Raw genomic sequence first — 22014 nt, 5'->3', positions numbered from 1 at the left:
ATTTTTTAAGTGGAGGGATAAAGGACTCATTGTCTATTTTGGACTCATTAATTTTCTATTAAGGACAACTAGAAAAATATAATTGCTATCTACTATCACCACAGATACATTAAATATTTTAATGCCAAAAATTAAGACAGCTTAATAGCATTAATCTTACAAATCAACTTTTTTCTTGTTTTGCTAAATGTTTCATTTCAGATTAACATTTGTGAGCTAGTAATTGAAAGATGAGACCTTAAAAAAAAAAAAAAGAAAAATGAGAACTTTAGCATCTCAGATTACTAAAAATTTATCCACAGGGACTTCAGACACAGCTGCATCCAGCTGTCCCCATTATGTAGTCTAGAATGTCTCCATTTCTTAATTTCATTATTTTTTGTGGTAACTTCTTTCTTACAAAGGCTATCACATTAGGGTGAGATGACCAACAGCTCCTTCGAGTTTATATTTTACCAACAAAGTATTGATCCTTGGGTTGGTCTCTCAAAACCCAAATTTGATTGTGTCTATTCCTAAAACTGCCATAATGTCTCTGATTGGTCAGTCTGGGACAATGTGCCCACTCCTAGAAGGGGGTGGCACTAAAGAACGTAAGAGAGGGATCTGATTTTTAAAAATAATATAAAAATGCTGTTACCCAATAAAGAAGAATATTTATTGGATGATTGTAGGAAAAAACAAGATGAGAACATTACTTTTTTTTTTTATTGCAATACTGGGGATTGAACCAAAGGTCTTCACACTGAGCTACATCCCCAGTCCTTTCTTCTTTTCTTTTTCTTTTTTTTTTTAAATTTTGAGACAAGGTCTCAATAAGTTGCCCAGGATGGGCCTGAACTTGCAATCTTCCTGCCTTGGCCTCTGACAGTGCTGGAATTATAGGCATGCACCACCACACCCAGGTTGGACCATTTCAATTTTACTGTGACTTTTAACAAAGGCAAACCCAGTCATTCAACAAGCATGTACTAGGGAGACCAATGTGCCAGACACTTTGCTAGACAATAGGGGAACAAAGATAAGTTCAACAGTTTTGCCTTCAACAAACTTATCGCCTACAAGGAGAGTGAGAGGCGTACTAGAATCAGTGGAGATTGGCCCTGTCAGAGGCCAAAGTATTAGGATTCATGCTATCATCCAGTTCCCTTGTGTTTCTTGGCTAAATTCAGTCTGAAGTCAGATGACTCATTTCTGTGAAATGTTGTACTCTAATGTACTCTAATGTCATTATTGCATGGGGGTGGAGGCATGAAACAGGCCACAATTTCAGCAGGAAACATCAAGGGCCCAGCTGCTCACACAGGTAGAGCATTCCAGTACTGTGTGAGGGAAGAACAGCATCATGTCAAACATAGGCCCCATGAGGCCTTGTAGGAGTCCAGCTCCCTCTGGAGTGTGACCGTCAGCTCTTGGCACATTTTTAGGAAGAATATGGAAGGTCCTGGCATCACTAAGCCCCATGGATGCACCAAGATACAGTATTGCAAAGAAGGCAAACATGGCCCATTGGGAGCAAAGTTCACAGACTAATCAGTTGCACAACAGAGAATTTGAGCCCTGGCAGGTGGTAGCCTGCATCCTAGCTTTGCCTTTTAACTGCTTTGCTATCTTGGGCCAATCAGGTTATTTCTCAAAATAGGATAAAAAGTACAATCAGCATTCAAAATGTCCATGAGGACAACCTGCATGATGCAGGAGATAATTTTAAGTGATTTGCTATCCAAATAATGTATCACTTCATGAAAAAGTTATTCTTTTAATCTCTAACACCTTCTGTTTGAGTACATCAAGGAGAGTGTTTCTATTTGGTCCTAATGTTCTAATACTGACTAGTTTCATTTTTTGTTTGACAAATGAAAGAGTAAACCTCAGCTCAGCTAGAGTTTAAAAACAAGCTTGTTTTCATTTTTTAAATTATTTATTTATTTATTTAGGCGGGGTCTTGCTATGTAGTTTAGGCTGGACATGAACTCATTGTGTAGTCCAGGCTGGTCTCAAGCTTATGGCATGGTCTCAATCCTCCTTTCTCAATCTCTTGAGTGCTGAGGTTATAGGCATGTACCACCTCACCCAGCTCCATTGTATTTATTTTTATAATTACCTCCTATGAATTATATCTTCTACTGGTTTTGTATTATGGATGTGATACAAAAATCTGCTTTAAAAGACAAAGCAAATTAATTTAAGTAAACACATCAAACAAAAAAATAAGCCAGACATGGTGGTACACCTCTATAATTCCAGCTACCTGAGAGGATGAGGCAGGAGGATTTCAAGTTTAAGGCCAGCCTGGCCAATTTAATTATATCCTGTCTCAAAATTAAAGGGCCAAGGGTGTCTTGTCGCAAAGTGATTGAGCTCTTATCTAGCATGTTCGAGGCCCTGGGTTTAATCCTCAATACTAGAATAAAAAACAAAAAGAGGCATTGCCATGATGGTTTTCTGAGAGTATAAGATTATGACAAAAACTAGTATAGAAATGACTAAGGTGGGAAAGTGGAAAGTTAGGATGGACTAGGCAAGTTACTTATTCTTTCGTTTTGTTTTGTTGAGACAGTGTCTTACTATGTACTTCAGGGTGAGCTTGAGCTCAGTGTGTAGCCCAGGTGATCCTCCTGCCTCAGCCTCCTGAGTGCTGGGGTTACAGACATTCATAACTATACTTGGCTCAAGTTTCTTAATCTTGTGGAGCTTCAAATTCCTCAGTTATAAGCCAAGGATAATTGTGACTACCTTCCTGGATTGTCATCATGATATATGCTAAACATGACCAACCAACCTTATTCGGAGAAGAAAAAGATGAGTTCAGTTACCTTGCATCATTAATGTGGACAACCAGGAAAAGAAACTAGATGACTTCTAAGTTATTTTTGAAAGTGCAGTATTGATTGTATTCAAATAGAGAATTCTGGTTCTGTTTCTGAGGAGATAGTTTTTTCTACTAAAAAAGAAAAGATCTTAAATAACGGCAGGTTGAAATAAACATTTTCTATAAAATTATCTTCAGTATTTCAGCTTCTCCATTCCTTCCTTCTGATTTCCTTCCATCCTTTCAGATCTCCTAATACCTTCCTTCTTTCTTTGTCATGTAACTAGATAGTGTGATGCAAGTATATAGATGAATGGGTTTTTTTTTCCAATATAATTCTTATAGGCATTTGAATATTAAGGTAAATTTGTTTTCCTGTTTGTTTTTAAATTCTGAATGTGAAAGAATTTCCTGTTTTCTATTAAACCAGTTCAGGCTTCCACAAGCAATGCCTAAGCAACACTCTATCAATATGTTGGACAACCCTGAAGAGGAACATGATGGTCTTACTGTTTTTCACAACTCAGATACTTCCTCACAGGAAGAACAAAACAGGAATTGTATTCATCCTTGCCAACTGGAGTCCATTCCTAAGTAGAACCAAATAGCCTCTGTTATCTTCTTCAAGGAGTTGGCCTTGCTGTAGCACAAGTCCACCAAGCCGATGCTCCTCTGTCAAAACCACCCTGGACTCCTCATTTTTCTCCGAGAATACAGGACTTCCCTACACACCTGCATCCATCCCAAATCCTTACACTTCCCAGTCTCCACTCTGGTACTGTAAGGTTCTGGCACCATTTTGATGAATAACTAATAATATTTTCATGTCATGAAATTTTAGGAGCAAACTTATGTCTTTGTATTTTACCACTAGGTTGTTAGACCAGGCCTTCTTTAGTAATAGGAATAAAAGGATATTATTTTATCTATGCTCCTGGCCCTTCTGGAGCTGGACCCCTGGCTATTCCAGGATTAACAGCTAGCTGATTCCACAAGCAAGGCCCCTTTGATTAGCTTCAGCAGCTTCCTACTGTCATTAGCCTGCCATTGCTAAGAGCCACTTATGGCTCATACATACACACACTAAGAGGAGGCCTGAGGGAGGTGCTTTTGCTATGTGGCCAAGCCATGCCCAGCTGTCAGTTTGTGGAAGTTTAGATATAAGGCATCCTGATAGGTTGGATTTCAGTTCAGATATGATATCAAAAGATAACACACCTAAGTAGTTTAATTGATAATATTAATAAAAATGGATAGGAATTGAGCCATTCTGTGTTTTGTTTTATTGAGGATTATCTGGGAGGTAGGGAAATATATACTTTTTAGTTTTTATTTTTGGGGTTTTTTGGGGGGTTTTTTTGGTACCAGGAATCGAACTCTGTACTTGTTGATCGAACTTGTGCTTGGGAGGCAGGTGCCAGAACCACTGAACTAAATCCCCGGCCCTATACTTTTTAGTTTTAATATTACATATGCAGATACTATTCTTATTGCTATCAAGACAGTTCCACGTATACTGATCTCTTTTGATTCTTTTCAGTCTCTTCAACTGGGGATATTTATCATGTATCAAAATGTGGACATATCATAAATTCAATCTCTCTACCATAACCCTACAGGACTGGGATGATCTTCACTCCTGTTTGGTTTTGAATCTCATCTCATAATACTGTACTGGCTTGCTTGCTCATGATGGCTTCTTTCTGAAACTGATCACATTGCTTTTCTTTTTAAAGCTTTGCATCTGCAGTTTCTCCTACCAGAAAAACATCTCAGCTCTTCATGTGGCTGATTCTTTCTCATCATTCATGTCTCAGGAAAATATATCATCCCCAGGAAGGACTTCCCCACCGTCTTTATGTTCAGCCTAGATTCCTCATTAGAACCACATACTGTAGAAAATGTGTTGAGTAACTATTTCCTCAATTCTCTCGAGGACTGTTTTTAACATACCATTCCTGTTGTAGAGGAGAGAAGTTAATTCATTATATGCAGTGGATGGCTAGGGCATTAGTGTTTAATTATCTCAGATCTATTATATCATTTGGTTTAGTTCCTTCACCAAACTCCCCACACCCTTGGTTATCTGGTTTATTGTTTATTTATTGCTTGTCACATCACTCCAGTTAGTATGTGACCTCCATACTTAGGGCAGGCAGCTGACTGTGTGGATCAGGCTGAATTCCAAACACCTAGCACAAGGCCTGATGCATCACAAAAGCACAGTCAGTCTTTGTTGATCAGTCAGTCTTTGTTGTTAAAATTCAGTGGAAAAATATTATTTTGCCTTTGATAATTTGGAATCTTTACAATGTCCTAGGGTAGTTATTCTTAACTTTAGTGTACTGACTAAAGAATTCATCACTGAGATTCAGGAACCAGATTATTTTAAAATAGGCTTTTTTAATGAAAGAAAAAAATTTAGATTGGGTTCGATGTATATTAAGACATCCCAATTTTTTTATTTTAAAAATGAACTACTTGATTTTTACTCATTTTTATTTCATATGGCATACTTGGTTCCAAATAACATTAGGAAAGTATATCCACAGAAAACAAAGTTGTAGTTAGCTGAGTATTATGGGTTATTGTTATTTTGGGTAATACAGCAATATTATTAAAAACAAAGCCAATAGATTTGCAATGTTAATTAGTTTCTTACAGTTAATTAGTTTCTTATTAGTTAATTGTTTCTCTTACAATCACTGTTTTACAGACAAATGAAGCATTTGCTAAAAATGTCAACAAACTCCAGATGTTTTAATAGAAAATTTTCTCCCCATAATGTTCACTTGCTTGAAAGAGTAAAGGAGAAAAACAATATGGCAGTTTCTCAAAAAATTAAATATACAGAATTACCATCTGACCCAGCAATACTACTTCTGGATATATATCCAAAAGAATTGAAAGCAGGGATTTAAATAGGTATTTGTTTGTATGTTTTGGTACCAGGGATCTTACTCAGGACGTTGCCCTTTTGAGGCAGGCAGTGGAACCACTGAGCTAAATCCCTGGCCTCTTTAAGTAGGTGTTTGTATATTCATGTTCATAACAGCACTATTTATAGGAGCCAAAAGGTAGAACAACCCAGATGTCTATGGAAGGATATATGTATAAGCAAAATGTGGAACAGGCAAACAACGGAATATTCTGACACATGCTACAACATGGATAAACTGTGAGGATATTATACTAGGTGAAATAATCTAGTCACAAAAGGACAAATATTATGATTCCACTTATACAAGGTACCTAGAGTAGTGAAATCATAGAGACGAAAAGTAGAAGAGTGATTATGAGGGCCTAGGGAATGAGATACTGCTTAATGGTTACAGAGTTTGGGAAGGTGAAAAAATTCTGGAGATAAATGGTGGTTCCCCAACAATGTAAATACACTTGATGTCTTTGAACTACACACTTAAAAATGGTTAAAATGGTAAATTTTATGTTTTACATATTTTATCACAATTTTTTTAAAGCAGAGGAAAGAGAATATATTCAATGAAGTCTTAAAAGTAAGTTTTTCTCTGCTATTCCCGCATCGTGACACACTCGCTGAATTCTTAGAATCCACTAGGTAGATCCCAGAAACACAGGACACAACAATTCAAGCCAGTGGGTTTTGTGACCTTTAACACAGGGAATTCTGTGAAGATTTAGAAAAGTTTTAGAGGGGCTTTCTCGGCACGGCCTCCTTTTGGCTTTCCGCCACACCTTGGTTTCAAATCCTCAAAGAAATGGGACACCGACAATACTGTGTGACCTGATAAAGGAAACTGCCTCGGGGGAGCAAAGCGGACCGGAACGCAATTGGACTTCTCTGGAGGGGATTTTGACTTTTCTCTTGGTTGGAAGCGGGAGGCGGGTGAAGGCCTAGAGCGGGAGCGAAACTTGCTCCTAGTTAGGGCAACACGTAGGACTGCGCACCGAGCATGTGGCGGGGGCAATGACTCGGAGGGCGAGGCCGGTGCCTCAGTTTCCCGGCTCCAGGTGCTCGCAGCGCCAACCGTTGTCGCGAGGGGGCGAATGGGCGGCCGTCAGGGGGCGTGGGCGCGGGGCGGAGCAGGGAGACCGGGCGGCCGAGGCGGAAGCCTGGGCGGGGCGGCGGGAAGGGGCTGGAAGGGGCGGGGCGGGACGCTGAGTCACCCGGGATCGGCCAGCCCGCTCGGCTGGGGGCGTTGGTGACAGCGGGCCCGGGTCGGACGCCTGCCTCTGCCCGCTGCGCAGAGGCACCGCCGGGGCAGAGAACAGGTCAGGGCCGGACCAGGCCGGGACGAGCGGAGGGACGAGCGGGCGGGTGGCCCTGGCGTCATTGTCCCGGGCGGTGGGCAGCGGGGACCGGTCCAGAGGGACGCGCCGCGGCCGGGCCTGCGCCCTTCTCCCCACGGGCGCCGCGCTCGGCCACCCGAAGCCCCTCGCGCTCCTGGTAGACGGCCGAGCTGGGCCGCCGCTGGCCCGGGAGTTGGAGGGGCAGCCAGAGAGCGCATGGGCTTGGGCTTTTTAAGAGGTGTCAAGCCCAGGGCTCTTCTCATTGCACCGCCCTGCCCCTCGGCAATGAGGCAGAATCTGGGAGCTGGAAAAAAAAAACCTTAGGGTTAGCCTAGCCCCCTTCATATTATAGATGCACAGCCAGTGGGTATTGGTTGTCCTGATTCTGTGTCTGGGAGACAGGGATGAATGGTTTCCCAAGCAAGAGTAGAATCTGTTCAGCTGGAAATGCAGCTTTGGTTACGGTAGTTTTGCAGATGTCCACATACATTTACCTTGCTGCTACAGGTACTGATGTACGTCCGGCAAGCATGGACATCTCAAAGATGACAGTACTGCCACTTGACTGTTGTAATTATCAAACTGGCCAGAAGCTGATGCAAATTAGGAGCTGGAAGAGTGCTTAGGGTATAGAATTAAATTTTAATTCCAAAGCCAAAATCAACTTTCAGTGTAATCTCATCCTTTACTGCCTATCTCACTTACACAGTATTTATTCTGTAATATTGCTAACTTGCCTTTAGGTCTGTTTTACAGTAGTTCTTTTGCAGTAACCTGACCATTTTAGTGTTGAAACACTCTTTTCATAATAGTGATGCCGTGCTATGTGGCAAGCTAGCGGTAACTCTAATAATTAGGGTTTGAACATAGTTTATACTCTCCTTGTTTACATAGCTGAGTTACTATGAGAAGTAACTGGCTAGGAGGTGAGTAGTATTTTGTAAGCCTGAAGTACCTGACAGCAGACACATGTGATCTCTAGAAGTTAGTACAGTACTAACAGTCTAAATACTTGCAGCATGCTTAATTATTCAAGGTGTTGAGTAAATTAGTCCTCGGTACCCAATTTTCTCTAAAGCATTGAATTTTAAGGAATCTCTAAGTCCACCTTCTAAGTCCAAAGTTCTCTAATTTTTACATTAACTCGTAACATTACTCATTGTGACAAAAAAAGTTTTAAGAAAGAAAAGGTTTTTTTTTTATTAGTACATGTTTGTAGTACATAATGTTTACATTCTTTGTGGGGAGTTGTTAAATGCGTATAATACACCTTAATTTCTTTTTTCATCCCCTTTCTCTTTCCTCTCTCCCTACTCCATCCATCTCTTGGACCCTTCTCTCTGCGTCCCCCCCTTTTGGTACATGTTTACAGTACATAATGTTTACATTTTTTCTATAAGAATGAAAAAATTTTAAAATTCTGCATGATGCATAGCATATCTTCAAATTTATTATTCTCAGCTCTCCTAGTCAGTTTAGTAGTATTGGGCTAAAAATAAGTGAAATATGGTTTTTCAGGTTACAGGCACTTCTGTGTTAAATTCATTTGAATTCAGAGACTTGAAGCGACATGCTTGTTGTATAGAGGAGAATGGCTTAAGTCTGGCTGGGCATGGGGTCTGTGCAGTATTCAGATAACTTTTGCAAAAAGCCAAGAACATTGTGACTCAGAAAATGTGATAAGATGACTTTTGGACAGCATTCATAGTGTGTGTATTTTTGACAAAGATATGATAATAATTGTAGACTGTCCAAATATGTATGAATTACTTGTCTTGCAGCTGCAAAGCAGGACCTCCCCTCCCTTTATTGTCATCCATATTGGCCCTTTTTCTGAAAAGCCTCCTTCCTTTTCAAAGTGCCCCTCTTCTTGCTGAGACCTACTTGCATAGCTCCTTCGTCCTTCTTGCATGCGCTGATGGAGCTTACACTACTTTTCCCCAGAGAACAAGATAAATCTTGGTTCTTGAATTGCCATTTATGATGTCCTAAAAAGGATAGGTGTTAATTTTTACAACATAGTCGAACTTCAAGAGGTTCTGGTTCTGAAAGAGTTAAGTGGACCAGGTGTAGATTTTTATCTTTTTTATGATTGGAAACCACAACAACATAGGAATCCTCTAGAGACAGCAAATTCATTACTTCTGCTACAGAAGGAAAACCCTGCCTGCATGGTACACAGCGAAAGTTCAAATTTATTATTATTCCTAACTCTCTGTGTCACTTTTATCTATGTTGGGCTAAAATAAGTGAAAAGTCATATTTCAAACTGCAGATACTTTAGTCTTAAATTTGGGGAGTGTGTGTGTGTGTGTGTGTGTGTGGTGGAGATTGAACTCAGGGCCTCATGAATGCTAGGAAAATGCTCTACCACTGAGCTATACCCCCAAACCTTTTAAAAAATTTTAATTTTGAGATGATATCTTGCTAAATTGCAGTCCTCCTGTCTTGGCCTCCCAGGGAGCTGGGATCACAGAATGTGCCACTATAACCTTGGGGGATTTTTAAAAAATGATAAAGCAAACTAAAGTAGAATCCCAATGAAGGCTTGTATACCTACTGGCAGGTATAAGGCTTGACTTATTTTCTAGGTTTATTACTCTGTCATTTAAAAAAATTTTCTGTTAGTATATGTCTGTGATACATAATAAATATATTCATCCAGATGAATTGGTATGTAAATATATCATGTCTTAATCGTCTCCTTTCCTTCTCTTTCCCTGTCTTCCATTTCCCCCTTCTAGACCCTCTTCTTATCTCCACAGAGTCTGTCTCCCTATTTCCTATTATCTTTTATTTTGCTCTTTAAATTTTTTATATAATATATATTTCTCATATAAGAGAAATCATGAGATATTTAACCTATATCTGATTTACTTCACTTAGCATTATGGACACAAAGTGCATCCATTTTCCTACAGATGACTCAAAGTTATTCTTCTTTATGGCAGAGTAGTACTCCATTGTGTATATATGCTATATTTTCTTTACCTATTCATCTGTTTATGGCCATTTAGTTTGCTTCCATGATTTAGTTATTGTGAGTTGTGCTGCTAAATATGGCCATGCAGGTATCACTGTAATGTGATATCTTTAACACTTTTCGGAAGATAGCTAGAAGAGTATAGCTTGGTCAAATACAATTTCAAGTTTTAGTTTTTTGGGGAATTTCCATACTGATTTCTATAGCTGTTATACTAGTTTACATTTCCACCAACAATGAAGAAAGGTTCTTTTTACTGCAGCCCTGTCAGCTTTTGTTATTATTTGAGTTCTTGATGATAGCTATTCTTTCTAGAGTAAGATGAAATCTCAGTGTTGTTTTAATTTGCATTTTTCTTTTCTTTTTTTTGGTACTGAGAATCGAACTTGTGACCTTGTGCTTTCGAGGCAGGCCAGAGCCACTGAGCTAAATCCCTGCCCCTAATTTGCATTTTTCTAGTGGCCAGAGATATTGAACATTTTTTCATGTATTTATTGGCCACTTGTATTTCTTCTGAGAAGTGTCTGTTCATTTTAGAGGTCTAGTTGTTTTGAGTTCTTTATACATTCTAGGTCTTAGTCTTCTGAGGAATAGCTGGAAAAAATTTTTCTCATTCTGAAGGTTGTTTCTTCACTCTGTTGGTGCTTTCCATTTTTGGGAAGAAGTTTTTTAATATGATATGATCCCATTTGTTGATTGTTGATGTTATTTCTTATGCAATTAGGGTTCTGTTTGGAAAGCCTTTGGTTATGCCTATGTCTTCAACAGTTATACTAAATTATTCTGTCACTTTTGAAGTCAGTTAATTTGTTACTTATAACTTAGAATTATTATAAGATTACCTATTGCCAGGTGTGGTGGCACATGCCTGTAATCCTAGTACTCAGGAGGCTGTGGCAAGAGGATTACTGGATCTAGCCTGGATTACATAGTGAGTTCAAGGCCAGCCTAAATTACAGAGCAAGACCCTGTCTCAAAAACAAAACAAAAACAAAAAAACAAAAAATTACCTCTTCTGAAATTCTCAACTGTGCTTTTTTTTTTTTGCTAAGCAATCCTTAAAATTTGCTCAGAATATCTTTGAAAATTTTTACATCAATTCAATTACTATAGAATAGTTTATTATTACACTCAGTCCACAAGAATATCTGACTAAACTAATTTTCAATAATATTGGATAAAGTTGTCTTATGGTCAGGAATTAATTATGAAAGTCTTGGTGGGAAAGGCAGAAGGGTCTAAAGTAGCAGCAGTGAAACCAGATCACACAGCAGCTGTATAATGAAAGAGCTGTTAAGCACACCAAGATGTTAGCTTTTGGTTAGATACTTTATCCTTGATGCTCAAAGAAGGTAATCATGGGAAGTTATATAGACATAGAGTAGTTATAGTATGTTATTTCATTTTTGGATTTTTGTAGGTCTTTTCTTCTGGCTGAAGGATATGACCACTAAGAACTGACAGTGCAGTAGTACAAAGAATCAGAAGTCTGGGTGACAGATGCATTTTGGTTGTGACTCATGCATTCACCAAATATTTTTGAGCACCCATATGAGCCAGACACTGTCATAGGTGCTGGAGATGCAGTTGTGAGCAAAATAGACCAAGCCCTCATGAAACAGACATTCTAGTGGGGTGGAGGCAGATAATAAATAAATATGTAAATAGATATAAGATCTAATGATCATAATGGAGAATTTTAAAGCAATATAAGTAGGAAAATGTGTGTGTGTATGTGGTCAGAGAGGCCTCTCCTGAGATGACTTTTGATCTGAGACCTGAAGGAATCAAGGGAATGAGCAGGAGGCAGAGGATCAAGTTCCAAGCCCTGACACACATAAGGGATGGCAAAGTCATGGTGGTCAGGCGGTGTGCAAACAGAAAGTGGCAGCAGATGAGAGATGGTGGGAGTGGGAAGGGGCACATTGGTGTAGGCCATTGTAAGGCTTTTGGCCTTGCCACTGATAGTATGGGGGAAGCCATTAGAGGGTTTTGAACAGAGAAGCTCACAGAGATGTGTATTTGGAAAGCATTGAAAATAGATAGAGGGGAACAAGGACAAAACCAGGGAGACCTTCCTTTTCAGATTAGCTGTGTGGCCCTAAATCAAAATTCTTCTCTGGGCTTTTGTTTCCTCATCTGTAGAATACCAAATTCCCCTCTAGCTCAAGAATTTTAATATTCCAAATCATATGGATTATTTCTATAGGGAGATAAGAGGATCACGTGGGAAGAAGTTCTGAAAGTAGATTGCTTTAAAAGACCTGAAAAATTGATACCAACCCACCTTGAGCCAAATCATCCCCAAATCAAAAGGTAATCAGGCCCTTAGTTCGGTAATCAGGGCATGAGAGAGAAGCACTGTTCTGTAAATATTCTCTGCTGATCCCTTTCGTCCTCTGCTGATCTCTGAATTTTTCTTCCTGCTTGAAAAAGGATGAAAAGCTGTTACTCATCAACAGAGTTGGCAATGAGAGTAGCTTTTGTTGTTAGGAAAACTGGGAATTTTGGGGAAGGAAACAATTCTAATTTTGTGTTTATCAAATAGATCATTTGAATTCTTTTATAACATGGAAAAAACCTAAAAAGATTTCTTTAGCTTTTAATTCTCTTTCCCTGTTCCCACTTGCATCATGCCTCATAGGTGTTCCTTCTAGTGCATTTTTTTTTTTGATTTGGCAATGATTTCTTTTCTTTTCTTTTACATGTTTTATTATTTTAGTAAAACACGTATTGGCACATTTTAGATATACATAATGATAACATTCATCATATGGAATTTGTACCAGTGCATGATATATCTTGCTTCTTCTTTTTTTCCCCATTCCCTCTCCCCATGCACAAAAGCTTTGTTTCCTTTTTTTCTTTGATTTTCTCTTTTTTTTTTGTCCCTTCTTTCCTTTCCCCCACCCCCCTCCCTTTTTCCTCCTTCTCATTTGAACATTTTCTTCCCATTTACCAAAGTCTGTTGTACATGTTAGTCTTTATTTCATGTATTTCTTTTTGTGGATCTTATAAGGTGAGAGTGTTTGCTTTACATATATGTATTTTAATTTATAATGTTAAATTTGTTTTCTTTCTTTTTTCCCTAAGTACTATTTTTAAGATTCATGCCTATTGCTGTATGTGCATCTAGTTATTTACTTCTGAATGCAGCATCATACTCTGTGCAGTTTATTTACCTGCTGTCTGTAAAATGGATAGATACTCAAGTTGACTGTACTCCCCAACAACACAGATACTGCTTCAGTGAATATTTTCATACAAGTCTGCTGAGACGTTGTACAGTATTTCTATGGGTTGTGTACTTAGAAGAGCACTACTGGATTACAGGCTTGCATGGGCAGAATTTGATTAAATAGTGCCGTGCTCATCTCTACAGTGGCCATACACAGTCTCTGTCCCTCCAGAAGTACTGGAGGGTTCTGGTATCCTACGTCCCACCAGCACTCAGCTTTGCCCAGCTTTTCTTTTTTCTCTGATTTCCGACATACAAAGTGATGTCATTTTTGTTTGTATTTCTTTGATTGCTGATGGTTTTGAGCCTCCCCTAGACACTAAGCTTCTTCTGTAAATTGCTTGTTCCTATCTTTGCCATTTTGTGTTGGAGTGATAACCATTTTGTTGTTGCATTGATTTGTGCAGAAGTAATTTCCATAATGTAGATATTTATTCCTTGGCCCATTTGGACTTTGCAGATATCTTTTCATTTAGCCATCAATTAATTTGTCTTGCCATCAAGGAAAATTCTTAATTTCAATGTGATTGATTTCTTTGACTTATGATTTGTGCTTTTGAAGTTTTTGCTTAAATTTGAAGTTTTGCTTAAACCCTTCTCAATTCTTACATAGCATCAGTGACTTTAATCCATTGAGAGTCCATATTTGCACGAAGTACTAGATACTGACCCAGTCCCTTTTTTTTATCCATTTAAGGAACCAGTTTTTCTAATAACATCTCATTCCTCTATTGTGTTTTGGTACTCCTTTCTCTTATGTGATTTCTGTGCATCTATCTCTAAGCCTCTGTTTTGTTCATTAGTCTGTCAGCTCTTGCTTAGTTTTTTTCTTCTTCTTCTTCTTCTTCTTCTTTTTTTGGTACCAGGGATTGAACTCAGGACCTTGAACTTGCGAGGCAGGTGGTGGAACCTCTGAGCTAAATCCCCGGCCCTCTTGCTTAGTTTTTTTATTGCTCTGATTTTATTACAGTGATATTGTAGGTATGTAACAATGACTGACACAGCAACACATTCATCTTAAAGTTTACGTAGCTCTTTCCGGACCAAATTTTTTTTCCATGTTCAATTTGGAGTTAGCTTGTCAAGTTACTAAACATCATATTTTAAAAAAATTTTTATTGGGATTTATCAAAGTTATGAATTATTTGGGGGAGGTTTGACTTTTTTTTATGGTAACTTGTTCCATCTAAGACCATGTAATATGCCTTTCCATTTATTTGTTTGGTTTTTTTTTTTTTGGTAGTACGGGAGATTGAACTCAGGTCCTTGTACTTGTGAGGCAGGCAGCGGAACCACTGAGCTAAATCCCCGGCCCCACCCCTTTTTTTTGAGAAAAAGTAATGCTGCGTACTTCAGACTGGCCTTGAACTCACTATGTAGCCCAGGCTGGCCTCGAACTCTGGTGATTGATCCTCTTGCCTCACCCTCCCGAGTACTAGGATTACAGGTGTGTGCCACCACCCCTGGCTCTATCAGCCCCTTTTATTTTTTTATTTTATGTTTTTTTCTTTCTAAGTTCTTTTATTGGTACATTTTAGGTATACAATTTGTTTACATTTATCATTAGGTGTTTGTACCTGTACATGATGTGTCTTGGTTCTTATTTTTTCCCCATTACCTTTGCGCCCGTCACCCCCTCCTCCCTTCCCTATTTACACACACATTATTTACATTTTTTTTCTTTTCTCATAGTTTTTCCTTTCCCTCCTTTCCTTTCCCCTTCCCCTCCCTTCACCCCTTTGTGTTTGGACCTTTTTTCCTATTTCAGATTTTCAGTTATTCATTTTAATCATTTTAACCCTTGTTTACACTATCAGTTTCTCACACTAGAGAAACTATTTGGTATTTACACATGTGTGTCCTATTTATTTCACTTAAGAGTATGGCCTTCATATGCATCCATTTAGCTATAAATGACTCTAGTTTTTCGTTCTTTATGGCTATCAGCCCCTTTTAAAATCCTTTTCTAGAATTTTAAACTTTTCTCCAGGAAACATCTAGGAAGGTATTCTTGGTTAAATTAATTTCTGAATACTTCATAGATTTGTTAGTATTATGAATCATGTTTCTTTTTATTATTATTTTCTATTTGGTTATTAGTTTAAGAGAAATAGTATTTGTTAAAGTATAAGTTGATCTTGTGTCCAACAGCCTTATTTCCCTGTCATATTAAAATATTCTGTTGATTTCGGTGTTTTCCCAAGTAGTTAATTATATTCTTTGGAAACAAAGATAGTTTTTTGGGTATTCCACCCTCATGCCTTTTACTTCTTTTTCTTTTCCTACAGCATGGCCAGGACTTTCAGGAGTGTGTGAAAACAGCTGCTGTGCGAGTGAGTGTCTTTATCTTGTTCTCAAGTTTAAGAGAATGAGACTAAAGATTTCCCTTTTCATGTAACATTTGTTTTAGGTTCTTTTATCAAGTTAAAGTGTTTTCCTCTATTAAGAGTTTCCATCTCAAATAGATGTTATTTTTTCAGGATTTAACCTCCTGGGAGTAAAATGGATTAATCAGGCTGCAAGGGAAAATCCTAATCCTGTGCTGAGATTGTTTCAAACAGAAGATAAATAAGCATCCTCAGTACTTCTACACCCTACATATATCACCTAGGATTCTAATATAACCCTATCTGATGATGAAGTCAGCTTTTTCTCCTGCTGATAAGAGGCAGAAGTTAAATAGCTGGTGTGAAGTATGAAAGAGCCATGTTCAGCATCATAAGCATAGTTGTCAGCATGATTGTAAGTATAAGATACGTAAAATTACAGTTTTATTTACTGTGTATCAGTCTCTACTCCAGGTGTAAATCTTAATTAAGTGTATCTCAAGAAACAGTGAGAGGGCTCAGCAGATGGAGCCATAGGTAGGTCTTCAGCAACAGTAACTGCTATGCTGTTGTGCAGTTGCCTTTCATGGCCATCTCTTCCTTTTTTCTTCTTAAATCAGCTGTTTCTTCCTAATTATAAAAATCACACCCTTTCAGAAGGAAGGGACAAGAAAAAAAGTGAAAATAGAAGGAAAAAAATGGAAACAAAGCTTTTGTACATGGAGAGGGGAGGTGATATGAGGGGGGAATGGGATAAAATAAAAGAAAACTTATTAATAAAAAAGAAAATTATACCTTTTCATTTTGTAGAAATTTTGTAAAATATAAAAAAGCAAATCTGTAATCTATCTCTCAACACCAACCCTTGTTAAAATTTATTTTTCTCAAAAAAAAGAAAAAAAAATGTATTTTTCTCTGGTCCTTTTTGGGGATGAGGGAAGTGTACTCAGAATTTCACTCTGTAATTTTGTATCACCCCTCCTTTTTCAAGGTCAGGCCGGAGGATTCTTGTTAATCTAGTTTGATTGGTCCTCTAGGGAGGGGCACATTAAGAAAGATACGATTAGCTTGTAGGAGTGGGGACAGCTTGCTGATTACTTGGCACAGCCCTGCCTAAGGGAACCACTGTGCACCTTCTCGTGTCATTATCTTGAGGAGGAGCACTCATAGTCCCAATACCAGCATAGCAAAGACAGCTTGAGGTGCAGAGGGGAAGAGAGGTATAGTCCTTTGCTTCATTTTAGGCCCTCAGTTTCACCTTCCTTCTTTAGACCACCCTTTCATCTTTCAGAAAATAAACAGAATGAAGAAAATATGATTTATTTTCTTTTAATTTTGAAATAAACCCCAACATAATTGTTTTGTTTCCCTAATCACCTTTTGCTACAGTGGAATGTGTTGATGGCCTGTGGCCATAAATAGCAGGAAGTCCCAGAATTCTTAAGTTAACAATTATCAGTGAGAAGGTTCAGCTTCCATCCAGCTGCCGTCCTTCCTCATTCTCCATCCCTTTACCCTTGTTTTTTTCCCTTCCATTTTATCCTAACATTTGCCACTTCCTAAAATGTGGTTGTTTGCCTTCCCAGCCACTCCAGGAGAAAGTTCTCCAAGGGCAGGAATCTGTTATGTTCACTTATCATATCCCAGTTACCTCCAACAGTGCCTGATGCCTAGTGTGCCCTCCCATATGAATCCATAAAATGCATCAGTCTGTCAAGAGACAGCTTTTGATCCAGAGCTGGGAAACCTAAGGGAGAGGTGAAGAAAGAAAGTTCTATCGGCCTCCTTTCAATGCATGAGTGCAGTGAACATATGGAATCCCTATTTCTGCCTTGACATTGTGAGCAAGCCAGAGCTACATGTGTTCTAGCCCTGCTGGGGGAAATGACAGACACACAGTAGGAGTAGGGCTGCAAGAGAATGAATAGTCAGTGCTGACGTCTAGCCATGGGTTCTGGGCTTGGCACACACTTGGCATTGTTTTCACTAGGTGATTCTCTTAGCATAAATGAGCCTGTTCCATCAGCAGAAAATGTTGCAATGGATGTGCCTAACTCCTCCCTAGCCTCACACCCCACATCCTCCCTTTTCTAGTTTTTTCTTTCCTCCCCTCCCCAGCAATACCAACACTTTTTGCCTTCTCTGTTGTTTCTGAACAATAAACATTCTGGATCCAGTTTAGAGTTATTATGATGAATGTTCATGCCTAATATATCTGGTCACTTTATTGTGAAGTACTCACATGGTATGAATAGCCCTGTGTAGAGCACTACAAAAAGAATAAAAGTTGCCACAAATACATCTGTCTTCAAGGCTGGTACCACAGACATAGTCTATCCTGTAGAGATCTCATATGCCTGAACAATCATTTTTGTTTATCACTCCACTGTTTGACACTTAACTATTTTTACACACCATTTCCCCCCACTTCTAAAACTCTGCTGGCTGGCCCTCAACATCTGGTCCAGATCTACTTATATGTTCTGATTTACTTCTGTGTTCCTACTTTCTTTTTTTTAGTACTGGGGATCGAACTTGAGACCTTGCGTTTGCAAGGCAGGCAGCGGCACCACTGAGCTAAATCCCCAGCCCTGTGTTCCTACTTTCTACTTCAAACAGGTCTCTTGCTTCTTAAAATAGTAGTGATAGGAATAAGGATATTATTAATTCTAGATGTAAATGTCTCTTCTTTCCATTTTACTGGGTTTACTAATAGTCTGAATTCAAGCGAAAGTAAAGGAATATGGGCCGGGGATTTAGCTTAGTGGTGCCAAGCCTGTCTCCTAAGCACAAAGTCCTGAGTTGGATACCTGGTACAAAAAAACAAAGCAAAAGAAAGTAAAGAAATACATTATAACAGCAGCCAGTATGTTAGCCAGTTCGCGTACCAAATGTGTTGTCTCATTTAATTTTGAAAGCAATTTTATGAAGATGCTGTGATAACCCTCATTTTACATGTGGAGAAACTCAGTTACAAGTTGCTAAGAAACCAGCTCTAAATTTATAATGCTGTTCACTGGTAGAACTGCTGTTTAGACTCATGTCTATTTTATCTCCAAAGCCCCTGCTCTGAACCATAGTGGGCCCAAGGCAGACACGTACGTGAAGACAGGGAGTGATCAGTGCAGCCCAGTGGTCACAGAACTTTGTCTTTTTTCAGCTGTGCTACCCTGACTCTCAGGCAGTGTTGACTGTGGAGAGGTGGGAGGAATTCTCCAGAGCCAGAGCTGCTCCAAGACCCCTCTCCACTCTGCACTGACAGCCCCCTACAGGAACTGTAGTGCCTCATAAAGGAAAAGCTCTGAAACGCTCCATCCAGGTACGATTCTTTAGCTTTTCAACCCATAATGGAGCACTTTAGATTTATAAAAACAAAGAATAATACAAGTGACATTCATGTATCTAATGTTCAACTTGTAAATCCAGTGCTTAGATTTATAAAACTGAGTTGATTTCTATATTCTACTTCCCATTACTAGGTTTTTTTTTGGTACCAGGAATCAAACTCAGAGCCTCACGCAGGCAGACACATCCCTGGGTCCTTTGCTGTTTTGGACACCTTCTGGTTCTATGATTTATAAAACAAATTCCCTTTCATTTACATGTAATAATAATGCAATTATTGTCAACTTTAAGAAAAACCTAGTAATTCTTTAACATAAGAATCTAAGTTTGACTCTGGTAGCCTGAGCTAGGAGGATTACCAGTTCAAGCCCAGCCTGGGCAATTCAGTGTGGCTTAGCAAGACCCTGTCTCAAAATACGAATAAATAAATAGAGCTGGGGATGTAGCTCAGAGCAAAGGTCTTGGGTTCAATTTCCAGTATCAAATCAAATCAAGTCATGTTCAGAATTTCCCATTTGTCTAAAATATTTTAAACAATTCATTTTTTGAATCAGGATCCAAGAAAAGTATAAATGTTGCCTTTAGCTAATGTGTTGTTAAGTGGCTACTAATTTGTAAATTTCCCTTTTTAAATTTAAACTTGTGACTTAGAATTTGTTGAAGAAACTGGTCCTTTGTTTTACAGTTTCCCACATTCTGGATTTCTTAAAGGGCTTTTGACATAACTACTGGTATATTTTTGTAGTGAGTTAATTTATCCTTTAGTCTATGGGACACTGTGGGAAGTTCCAAGTCATTTAGGCTTCTGTAAATAGAAAGGATTCACTGACCCATATAATTTGGTCCAGCCCTGGTGCCATTTCTGAGGAGTTTTCCAGAATGCTCCAGGTGGCAGAGAATGACTTTATCCACAGCAGACCATCACATCTAAAAATATGTGCCTTGGAAGGAATTTTATTGCTCCAATTTCACTGGGCATTTTCATGTTCCCTAGATCTACGGGAGAGAATTGAGAAGACATGCCCTGGTTTTCTTCTTTTAGACAGTGTTTGTTGCTTTAAGGATTTCTGGGGCTTGGTGCCAGAACCTCCTTGGGATATTATTGTCTTAGAGTTTAGATCTACTTATCAGGAAATGAGAATCCCTAGGGTCAAGTAAAAGGAGAGTGAATTTACATTGGAACCAGACTTTTAGTGCTTGTTACAGTCCTGAATTCTTGAGCAGCTAGCGGGACTACTAATATGTTTTTCAAACCCATAGTGTCATTACCTGTTGTTTTTCTGCCTGTCTCAACATACTGTGTAGCAGTTATAATATCTGGATCACTGTACACATGAGGAAATCCAATTTTTTTTAAATTTTTGTTATTAGTTTTGCTCCCTTTACCTGCTTATCAACTGTGATGGTTCTCCAGGGCAGTAAACCAATATTAAATTAAAAAGAATGAAAACTGTTGAGTCTGAAGCTATGTTTGTATTTATATATTTAGTGATTTGAAAGTTACAGGTATAAAATATCTCAATGTCAGTATTTTCATCTAATTTTACTTATTTTTAACATTTAATTTAGTATTTTATTACTAATATTTGTTTACAATACATAATAATTACATTCATCTTGGATCTCAGGGAGCTGAGACATACACATATCATATCGCAATCATTTTTATTCCCTCCAGCCCTTCTCTTTGCCCTCTTCCCCATCTCCACAGTCTACCTTCATGTTTCACCTACTTTTAAATCCAAATGATTAATAAACTAGAAATCTAACAGATATTCAACTAGTTCTCTTTCTATATATGTGTGTGTGTCTGTGTATGTTTTTGTTTTTGCTTTTCAATACTAGGGAATGAACCCAGGGCCTTCTCACTGAGCTACATCCCCTTCTCTTTTTTATTTTTGTTTTGATACAGGGTCTCACTAAGTTGCCCAAGCTGGGCTTGAATTTGTGATTCTCCTGGCTCAGTCTCCCTGAGTTTTGGGATTATAGGTGTGTGCCATCACACCTGGCTTCCTAGTTACACTTTTATTATGAATGCTAGTCATTTAGGTAAGAGATTTGGTTTGATTAAAGACATTAGCAGTAAAGCAATGAAAGTTTTTGGGTTGAATTTTACCAGTATGTTTAAACTTTATTCTTATATTCCATAAGTGGTATTCAATCTTAGTCAATATTCTACTCTTGTGACTTGAAATTTTTAAAAATAAAAACAGTATTGTCACAATAAAAATGTTAATCAGAAGTGATTTGCTGGTTTTCTGATTGTTCTTCCTTGCAGTGACCAAGGAATAATAAATGTAAGTACTTCATAGTCATACCTGATCACAAGTGGCAACAATATATTCAAGAGATAATGTATTTGAAAGGCAGTCTGTAGTTGTAATTGTATTGTAATAATGTGTAATGTAATGTATTATATTTTATATTTAATGAAAACAGTACTTTGCTGTGTTTCAACCTTTTTTTTGAATGTGGTGAATGTCCTCTGTGGACAGAGGGAAGAAAATACAAAGGTACATTTGGCCTTGCAGAAGAAAACTGCCAGGATTTTGGAGAGGCTAGAGCTTGGGGTGATGGTAGGAAGACAGTGCCAGAAGCCTGTGAGGTGAGACCAGATCATAATAAGCTTCGTGTGATCTGCAGAGGAGCTTAAGATATTTCTTGCAAGTGATAGGTGGGGAGGCCATGAAAAACTTTAGGTGGTAGAGAAGTATGAAATTTTATGTTTTTCCAAGATAAACCTAGCTGTAGTGTGGAAAACCTGACAGAGGGAGATGAGATGGGTAGGTAGCATGTAGGAAGCTATTGGAATAGACTCAGAAAAGATGATGAGAGTATATGTTGATGTATTTAAAGGATTTAACAGTAATGCCAATGTTTTTCCTAGAAGTATGGAAATTTTTTTAGAAGAGTAAATAAATTAATTTTATATCCCTCTTCTATCCCTGGAAAGCATCTGACAAAGGTTTTCTTGGACCCACATGCAGGGATCATGTGTGTGAACTGCTGCCAAATCCTTGTGGGTCTGTTGTGAACACAT

General features: G+C 38.4%; 1 protein-coding gene across 7 annotated transcripts in view; it reads left to right on the top strand.

Moving 5' to 3' along the window:
• The first annotated feature begins 6936 nt into the window (after positions 1-6936).
• The window catches only part of Dnmbp (dynamin binding protein), a 106179-nt gene continuing 91101 nt past the window's right edge, over positions 6937-22014 (top strand). For 2 of the 7 annotated variants that reach the window (XM_004838653.3, XM_087185118.1), the window contains exon 1: positions 6937-7063. The gene's annotated coding sequence lies outside the window, so the exon portion shown is untranslated. Of the gene's footprint in view, positions 7064-15590; positions 15636-15782; positions 16045-18789; positions 18949-22014 lie in introns of those variants that run through there. The other 5 variants (XM_021253192.2, XM_021253194.2, XM_087185117.1 and 2 more) reach the window with 5 other exon arrangements.

This window comes from Heterocephalus glaber, unplaced genomic scaffold (genome assembly GCF_053883595.1).
Source record: "Heterocephalus glaber isolate CG9 unplaced genomic scaffold, H.glaber_assembly_v1.0 deba00001497, whole genome shotgun sequence".
Taxonomy (NCBI): Eukaryota; Metazoa; Chordata; class Mammalia; order Rodentia; family Bathyergidae; genus Heterocephalus; species Heterocephalus glaber.
Note: the sequence above shows the minus strand (reverse complement) of the source record. Positions and strands in the feature narration are given on the sequence as shown.